The sequence below is a fragment of the Leptidea sinapis genome, chromosome 22 (assembly GCF_905404315.1).
Source record: "Leptidea sinapis chromosome 22, ilLepSina1.1, whole genome shotgun sequence".
NCBI lineage: Eukaryota > Metazoa > Arthropoda > Insecta > Lepidoptera > Pieridae > Leptidea > Leptidea sinapis.
In genome coordinates this window covers 6,285,513-6,295,828 of record NC_066286.1, presented here as the reverse complement: position 1 = coordinate 6,295,828, position 10,316 = coordinate 6,285,513, and the positions used below count along the sequence as shown (strand labels likewise).

Below are 10,316 nucleotides of genomic sequence, written 5' to 3'. Positions count from 1 at the left end.
GACAAAAGAAATTGTTTTTTTTTTATCACAGGTATACGTACACTGGGGGCGACGGTTTGTGCTAATATTTATCTTGTTGTTTGATCTCTACAGTTGAACCCAACCAATTGTTATTGTTGTGTTTACGGTTCATAATTGTATAAACAAACGTTCCGCCGCGCATTCGTCATATTCATTTATTGTCATTGACTTTCAGCGACGACCCTTTTGTTGTTGTTAAGTCGATGTATTCGATTATATTTCTATGACAAAGGGCACAGTATAGTAACAATTATTTTGGGAATTTAATAATTTCAGTTAGGACCATCATTTGATCGATACTTCTAGAATTTCTCTGCGAAAACTTGTTGAATTTGAATACAGAATAGATATTTTATGAGAAAATGTGATGTCAGCAAGTACATTCCATTAGCCGTCTCATTAGCCCAGTAATTTCATTAGATATGGCGCCCTGCAAACCGAAACACAATATTGCTTGCACATTACTTCAAAAGTAACCGCTGTGATACTCACGTAGCATCCTGTGCAAAGAAATCTCCCCTGGTAAAAAAATACCTTAATTCTCCAAAAATACTTATAATAATTGTGGATTTGTATCATCATACATTAATTTAAAAGAATCATTACGCCCATTCTAAATTGCTAATTTTATTCTTTTAATGTATATGTTATATTAATATTTTTAAATTGAATTTCATTAGTGGCGATATACTTAATTCAAATTAATTCAGCGTATGTTAGTTATGAGCTACGGCTTACGATGCCAGCACAACTTTCCAAACGTCGTACTTAGTGTGCTTCAAAACAACAATGATTTACTATTCGTGTAGTGAATAATATTGGGTATCGTCTGATGTGGAACATCCTCGTAAGTCTCAGCAGATCCGGCTTAACCGGCTTTGTCTCGTGCTCCTCATTACGCCGTCCCGACTCCCTCAGGCATACATACTCACTATGCATGTCCAAATTGAATTTAGCGCTGCGACCAGCTGTAATCTCCTCAAGCATGCTTACCGCCTCTTGTAGTATCTACGAGCACATTCCAAGCGTAACAAACAGTAATGGCGCGCGGCTAGTAATTAACTGTAATGATTTTGTATCAGCAACATGTTATAAAAAATGACGGTAGATAGATAATCAGACTTTTATCAGGAAGGTTTCTAAAAAAAACTTTCTTTGCCCATGATGTTGGCGGCTCCTTTTTCTGTCGTAAAGCAGTATTGTGTTTCTGTATGGAGAATACCGTATTTATTGGGCTAATTAGAGTTTATATCTTATTTCTTAAGGTGTTGTTACATTTAAATGGGTGGCGGCAGGGGGCGTCAATTGATTACTTGAGGCATTTTTGAGAATTTTTCGACCCCTCCCCTCCCCCCTTGGTGATATATCGTACGATTTTCCTCAACTCCCGCCCCTAATCTCACGTGAGATTCCTCAAAAATCACTTTTTGGCTGTCAACGTGTTAGATTATTGAGAAAATAAACGAAAACAACTTGTTCTAATTGTTAGTTAATATATTGATATGTGACCATAATTTATTTTAAGAAATAATTTTTTCCGCAATTTAACTCCGTTCTCTGCTAGAAAAATAATACCCCCCCCCCTTCCAATGTGATATTTGAAAAGATAAAGCTTGATCCATCCCCAATTGGGCTTACCATCATGGAAGCGGCTTGCTCGTCTCAATACTCTCTCATTTCTTATTGAAAAAAACATGCAACTATTTTAATTTAATTGTTTAATATATAGGATAAATCTTATTAAAACGAAATCTCTTAAAACTAAACTTAAGAAATATTTACTATCAACAATGCCTTTAAATTAGATTTTTTAATATTGGTATCAATGTTTGTTAATTACACTCTTACTTGTATAAAATCAATGTTCATATAAGGAACAATGTATTTCAAGAGACTTGATCCTGCAGACATACTGTCCACATAGTTTTGCGGGGCTATGTTAGCTTAAGATTCTATCTGTAAATGATTAATATTATAAATCTTAATATATTATATAAATTCAGTGTCCTGCTGTTTGTTTCCAGTAATCTCCTAAACTAATGAACGGATTTTAATTGGGATTACCTACTTCATGGTGTGCAGTTTAGTCTAACTTGAGAGATAGGATAGTTTTTATTTCGATTTGACACCCATAATTACTTTTATTTCCAATATTTGATCTGTATGGACATATTTTCTATGAGAGAATTTATTGAGGCACGGTTTGACAGTTCATCTGTGAAACAATTTCATTATAACAACAGGGAGCATATTTTACGAAATAATGCTTTATGTTATGAGATATTTATTACGTACAGAACAACGTCTGTCGGGTCAGCTAGTAAGTAATAAAATATTACCGACTGAGACATTATAAGGGTGCTCTTGTGTTTAAAATTTACTGCGGGTGCTTTGAAGTAGGTTTGTTAATGCTAAAGTCACGTAACGTTAACAGGATGGTGGAGTCTGGAATATTCCGTGTCATGTTCTGACTCTCAAGTCATAAAATGTTTTCAAACTCACACACTCGCCTCGCATTAACCGAGTGACTGGCGGTTTTTCACTTTGCTTTCGCTAAATTATGCACACGAACATGTTTTATAAACATTTTCCATATCGAATGTCAATATTAAAGTACGCGGAGTAAATATCGTGCTCATTAATATCCTTTTTGGAGCGTGATAATGTGAACGAAAATAGACCATCCTTTATAAAATAATTTAATTATAGTATTTAAATGCAACAGTTGTATAAGAAGCCTCAAACGCAAGTGGTGTGGTGAATGACGCCACGAGCGTTTTATGACCTAGTATTTTTAAAATTAAAATTAGGGACGAGACGAGCAGGACGTTCAGCTGATGGTAATTGATGCGCCCTGACCATTACAATGCAGTGCCGCTCAGGAATCTTGAAAAACCCCTAAAATTCTAAGCGGCACTACAACTGCGCTCTTCACCTTGAAACATAAGATGTTAAGTCTCATTTTCCCAGTTAATTAATTATGTAATTAATAACTAGCTACGGCGCTCTTCAAACCGAAATACAGTAATGCTTACACATAACTGCTTCACGGCAGAAATAGGCGCCGTTGTGGTACCCATAATCTAGCCGGCATCCTGTGCAAGGGAGCCTCCCACTGGTAGTTATACACCAACCCATTTCTCAACCCAAGGGTTAACCCTTGGTGTGTTGCGGATGTCCATGGCCTCACCACTCCCATCACGTAAGCCTCTTCCCCATTTGCCCCTTCTAATAAATAATTCTAAAAAATAATTGGGGTTGTATTGCAGTGTTACGTCTTCATATGTTCCCACGTTCTTCCTAAAAGTAGGTTCATCTTGTGTAATAAAGTCTAATCTCATATATCAACTGTACAAGCAATACGCTTCGCATAATATGGACACCACGACAAATTAAAAGGCATAAAATTTATTTTCTCAAAATTGATTCCTTTAGAATTTTATTTTTGATGTCAATTCTAATATACTAGACTACTACCGCCCCGGAAACAAATGGCGCTCTGAGAGAGATGAAGCGGCGCAAGAAACACTACTAATGATTTAAACCTAAACGAACGGATTTCAATGGTTGTTAGTGGCTCGGCCGCAACACAGAAGACCGCAGCCATCCAAACCTCCGTGAATGTCTAGCGACTCGAATATTGCGAGAACTTTATAAAATAAATCCACTTTCAGAACCGTGTGCTGTGCACCAGCACAATCCTCGCCCTATTCTACCGTGGGTCGTCGAGTGATACTCATCCACATTCGGTTCTCAAAGCTCTGCATACAAAAACTCCAATTATGAACGCATTTTATATTATTTACGTCAATTATTCTTAATTAACAACAAGTTGCTTACGGAACACAAACATTTCAATTTTATGTATTTGTTTTTACTGAAAAACACCAGATTTTAAATAATATGGCTACCGCCTGGAGGGATTTTTTTAAATTTTTCTTTTAAATGAAATTAATTTAAGTAAGTTTGGAAAAGAAAACATAAATTTTTAGGTAAGTACTTAGATATAATGATTGTTTACAAGTTAAGAACGGCATTATCGTGCTAGTCGTTCGATGGTCTGTCTCATTAGCTTTTCAAATAAAATAATTGTTGAGATTTCCCGCGGAGATGAGCCGGGTGCGGGGCCGCTCTGGCCGGGGGGCGGGGGAAGTTTCCCGGGGAGCCTCCAGTGATCGGCCGCCCGCCCTACCGTCCGCACGGAACGTGTGAGCGCTGCTGTCTCCCGCGCTACCAGGACAACATAACCTCCGAGTGCCGCAGCTCGACTGCTAACTTGACACTGTGTCGAGTTCACTCAGTAAGAGTACCCTCGTCGCAAAGCTTGCACCAACCTGGTAAACCGATAATTTAATTGTTTTATAATCGGTGAACGATAATATTACATAATGGATAAGTTTCCCGATGCGTTTAACGGTCCCACACTACTAAGTAGCGTCAGTTGCTACAGTGCACTGGAAGCGCCGTGTTAGTGAATTGAACGTGTTGCTCTGTATCACGCTCATCATCTCTATACTAACATAACGCCACGCCACAACAGACACGTCATTCACATTATCCCATTGTCTTTGCCATCGATGCGGATGTCTTGCTGTGTGATCTATAGATACAACATTTAATTAATGTTTTTAAATTACTTACTAGAACTAACCTCGCGACTTGATACGCTTGTCAACGGTACGAGTGTCAAGTTTGTGCGTATGGTCTTGTGTATCGCAGATATTTATTTTAATAACAGTAAGTGGTAAAGTTATGCATTTCACAAATTATATATTGGCGAACATCGCACGTACAAATAATTATATTATCAGAATTTATCATATCATTCTTAAGCTATCATTTTTAAGTTAAGGTTAGTTAGCTTCAAACGAAAATATGAATATTAAAATAATGAATGAAGAATATTTCTCTTGATATACTAAGAACTGAGTTTTCATTTTACGTCTGCTAAGGATCTGCTATATCTTTCAAACTGAACACGGGCAAAGCAGAGGTTGGCCGTCACCAATATTTACCTATACACATATCTACTCATACAAGACTATATAATGTATACAATCTGACCTTCGTATCGATTTTTGTTTGCAATTGTATGCGCTTTCATTTTATGCGTTGAATTTCTATTCGCTCTCCAAAGTAAAAGAAGGCTTAATTGCTCTACGTTACGTTACGGGTACTCACATTAATTACCGAATATATTAGCCTCTATTACATAAGTCATAAAACTTAATAGTGCTCTTAGCGTAATATTCAGTACCTGAAGATAGGGATGGGATTACTGTGTCACGGCGTGCAGCAAGAAAGATGTCGCCGCGTTTGTCTCGCGTCACAATCAACGTGATGCTTTTATCTTCTTCATTTCATACTACACCTTCGCCGACAAACAAAAGCTATGTGGAATCATAATTGATTTCTTTGTCGCGTAATTGAAGATTTTACAGCTGTGTCCAGCACTTTAAGTGACTTGGGACGTTTCACTAAATTTCTTTTGTTAATAGCAACTTATTTAAATTAAAATCTGTGTAATTCTGTTTGGGTATGTTATCATTTTTATTTATTTTTTATTATAAAAGAAGGACCAACTAGAGGTTGGAAATTACACTTAATTGTGAGAGTGTTTAGTGTGAAAAATTAATAATTACAATAGTTTTTCGACGGGCTTGTCTTGCTTACTCATGGCTAGTATAAAATTATCAAAGCTGTTATCACTTCCTATTTCATTGCAAGTATAACTCGTTCATCGCTCGTTAACATCAAACGCACCCTACGAAAAGGTGACAAAGGCATCGGTAATAATTCGGACTTAGATAATTTATACGTCTACATAGTTTCTTGCTGTTAAGGCAACCGTTATAAGCAGGCCAGGTTTAATACTTAAGTGTGGGTGACAAGCTTTGTCATACACTTGCAATTTGTGTGACATTTTATGTCATCACACCACATCATCACGATTGATTTGAGACAGTATATCTCTATTTGGAAGCCTGTTGTGGTATAGATTAGTAGCAGATTTATTAAGCTTCTACTTTTCAATATATTCATTTTAAGCTTCGTTAGAATCTTATTTCAGTGTCTCCATTAATAATATAATTAATTGATCGATAGTGCAACCAATTTTATGTAAGTGACACATGGACATCAGTCTATCTCGTTCAATTTTAAAGCAGCGCGTTTATAAAATCTCAGCCGTCGCAAGGAAGCATAGAAATTGTATAGTACAATGCTTTCGAGTTTACACGTAATAAGGTGAAGTAAGTCAAGTAACTTATTGATATTTCTTCATAAAACTCTTCCCTTACCTCATCTAGTGTATATTGTGTGGAAACAAACACATGAATCGTGTATTAAGAGGGAGAATGCGGGTAACGCGAATATCCGCAAAGTGTTTTGCATCTAAAAGAGAGCATTATCGTTCCCTAATACATCGGTGATAGAGTTCCGTGTTCATAACGATCCTTACGACCGCGCTCGCTCATTCGACATTTTCCACTGAAACGAATTTTTCGACGCTTAGATTAAAAAAGAAAATTTAATTTATATAAAACGCATTTCTTATACTATTAATACTTCTTTATTGATTATGTTTGTGTTTAGTCTTTAGACTCTTCGGCATCCCTTGTTGTAAAATAAAGTCGAAGGTTTCGAAGGCTGATTGATTTACGACGACAAAATCCAAAACACGTCCTATACAAACATGGAGAAATATTAATAGCGCGTTTTGTAATATTAAGTAAAATTAAACAGAGTAACAATCCTGAACAAATTTATTAATAGCCAAATGTTTAAACATTAACAGTGCATAAACAACAATGTTTGCAGTCAGTTGTTAGCACAAGTTCGATGCGGTGTATTATTTTCACATAAATATTGAACGTAGTTGCCAGAGATTTAGTGTTACCAATAGAAAGTCATAGTCATCTAGCTCTAAAGATCTTATATGTTTGTAGCTGTAGATAACTCTTCATGTCTCGTGTGAGCATGACCTCACAGACTCGATAATTGATCGTCGAACATGACATTTACTTTGCTTGCTTCACTAAAGTCAATAGTTTTATAGCTATCTATAGTACTAGTTAGCTACCCGCGACTTCGTCCGCCTTTACCAGTGTTACTATATTAGTTGGTATTTAATGCTGACAATGCATTTTATGTCAACGTTCATAAGAAACGTGTTCGTCGACAGTTTTTTTCTTTGCAAATCGGAGACAGTGTGGAAAACGCTGAATTAAGTTAAAATAAACTACGTGTATACTTGTTTCGAACTATTCACCAAAAGTGCTTTTCCTATCGCTTGCATTAATTTTGAAAAACAAAGCTGAGAGCTTAAAAAACATTTCCAGTGAATCTTTACTATGGCGTTGTATGTTATCAAATGATTTTAAAAACAAAATACGAGACCTTACTATACGATACTCGCAGTGCTTTCATATGTCCTGGTATCATTAAATGCAACAGTGAGAAATGAAAACGACCCGCTTGTTATATTCAGCGAAGTGATATTGGTGTGTTTGAGCTAAATATTTATATTGTTTCGCTTTTCGCGAACGTTCAACGTTCACATTCAGTTTATGTAGTAGTTTGTTTGGTGAATGTAATTAAAAGCCCTTTATTGTCTGTGGAGAGAAAAGTTTCAAAGACAAAAAGGTTTTCTGACAATTGCATATGCATCTTAACTGACGAGACAAAATGAGAATGAAACGTCAACTGTAGTTAAATTCTAGTTCCACCTAGATATTTTAGGACCCGTCACGGACACGCAGATGTCAACATAACAGCGACTACGTGTTATAGATACCCGGGGTATTAAATTGTAGCCTATAATAAATATGACTGTGTAAAATAAAATGTTCTCTATTGGTAGAAATTCTAGTAGATAAGAGACGTTCCGATCCCGTCGTGTCGTAAGCGAGTCGTTGTTGTGTTTCTTTATATTATGGAAGAGTCACGCTGCCATCTAAGTCTAATAAGTCTAAGAAATAGCAGAGTGCACCAGATTACTACTACACTAGCACGATTAATCGGTGTGAAGAGTACCGCTATGTTTGGCATAAGTATTTGTCAAGAACAGGTCCCCCCCCACCCTAACCTTCTACCACAATATGACAGTGGTTCTGCAAAAAATATTACGCCAGGAGGCCAGTAGCTATTTCAGCTAGTCGAAAACCCTTCCCTCAGCCCGCTCCGGCACTCCGTTGTGTTCTGGATAGGGCACAGTGCCGTTTATCACCAAGGGCAATATCAGGGGACTCAACACGAACTCAAATGTCGTCCACCACAAATTTGAGACAAAGCAGCCTTGTGTTTTCCGACGAGTAAATCTCTCCTGTCCTCCGGACAATGTATTGAGCATAATTTCCATCCTGTGTATGCTTCTATAGCTAAAGATTAGTAATTTCGAGGACCACATCCGTATCTAAGCGTGTGATTCAGGTTCCATAGTGGTAATGGTAAGAGAAGGTTCATCCAATATGGATCATGTTTAAACTAGCCTTGCAGGGCTCTCTCGGGAAAGCGTCAACCAGTGCCGGAAGATACGTGTTTATTTTTATCGAACACAGAAATGTTCCGCATTCTATTCCCAGAAGACTCAAGTGATATCAAATATCATGCACTAAAAAGTCTCAATTGTCGTATCAACGCTCTTTATACTCCTCTTGACTGGCTAGCTAGAATCACTTGACCCATGCAACGCAGAGCTCTGCGTATTACTGGATTCCTCACTATATCAGCAGCTGCTGATAATGGGTAATCTGTGAACGTTTAATTTGCTTGGCCTGATATAGCGATAAACAATCATTATATTTCTTCTACTGCATTTATAACGAAGAGAGTTCCAAAGAGCTGTTGGACTGAATATCTGCCGCTGAATTTCATTTCAATCACATGTTTCCTCCATTTACAAGCACACTGTGCAATGAACCTTTCTACGTGGTATTTCCAGCTCGATACAGCATGCTATAGTTCATTTAAATACGCTAGTCGCCGTTTTAGCACACCTCTCCTGCGCTGCAGTCGATTGGTTTGGGACGCGTACCAAACTCCAGAGAATACACATGGTGATTTATGCATAAATTTCGAATGTCGTCCGTCGATGATCTAGGGACCATTGCCTTGTCAAAAGCTTAGTATCTTTCAAATGCCCACATCCGAGCACACCATTGCGTACTTGGTCTGATTGTCTCTCTGTTACTGGTTCGATCCCCTTCACGTTGCATAGAGGCCTCGGGAGAATGTTTTTTCAGCATTCCACCAACCACCACAATACTCTAACTCAAATAGACTGACGGTTATTCACAGTGTAATTCTTATCCAACTTTCTTCCACATGCAAGCAAATTGCAAAGCAAACATCAAATGTAAAATGAGTTTTTATTAAAGATTAAAGAAATCACCAACCGTAAAGCATTGGCTGCGGTGCCCACTTAACATCAGGTCGGGAACAGAGTATGATCTTGGCCTCAAGTTCTCCGCAAAATGATGTTTTTTTATGACAGTCAGGGACGATACGAGCAGATTAATTGATACGCCCTGCCCATTACAATGCAGTGCCGCTCAGGATTCTTGAAAATCCCAAAAATTACACAAATGATTTAAGTTTTCTTAAGTGTTAATTCCGCCAATATTTGTTTTTAAAACAATTCGACATGTGTCGCCTCTACACGAGGCATCCTCAGGACTTGTTGTCTCGCCAAAATCTGGCACGAGACTGAATCAAATGAGCCGGAAGCCGCTCTTTTATACCCTCGTCCCATGAAATGACGCGCTGTGATTGGTCGGCTGTTGCGACGTATTACCCCCGGAAGAGATACGTAACAAAGGTGATGGGACTAAATTTGGATGGGACGAATTGTTTTAAAGACAAATATTGGCGGAATTAACACTAAAGAAAACTTAAATCATTTGTATAATTATGGATTTCCGCAAAGTAACGCCTAATTCAATAAATTTTCCCAAAAATTACTACAATTGCGCTCGTCACCTTGAGACATAAGATTTTAAGTCTCATTTGCCCAGTATTTTTACTTGCTACAGCGCCCTTCAAACCGAAACGCAATAATCCTTACACATTACTGCTTCACGACAGAGATAGGCGCCGTTGTGGAACCCATGATCGACCGGCATCCTGTCCAAAATCCAAAGGAGCCTCCCACTAGTATATATTAAAATAATATTATTAAAATCTGACAAATTGATACAGATCAGACTGATACAGATCAATTAAATACTATTACTATCTCAATATGACATAACTTAATAATAATTATTATAACAGGGTTTAGCGAGCAACCGAAGTGA

The 10,316-nt window shown here is 37.5% G+C and overlaps 1 protein-coding gene across 1 annotated transcript in view; it reads left to right on the top strand.

Moving 5' to 3' along the window:
- Positions 1 to 4,210: 4,210 nt before the first annotated feature.
- The window catches only part of LOC126970780 (neurobeachin), a 421,762-nt gene continuing 415,656 nt past the window's right edge, over positions 4,211 to 10,316 (top strand). The window contains exon 1 of the mRNA XM_050816853.1: positions 4,211 to 4,358. The gene's annotated coding sequence lies outside the window, so the exon portion shown is untranslated. The remainder of the gene's footprint in view (positions 4,359 to 10,316) is intronic.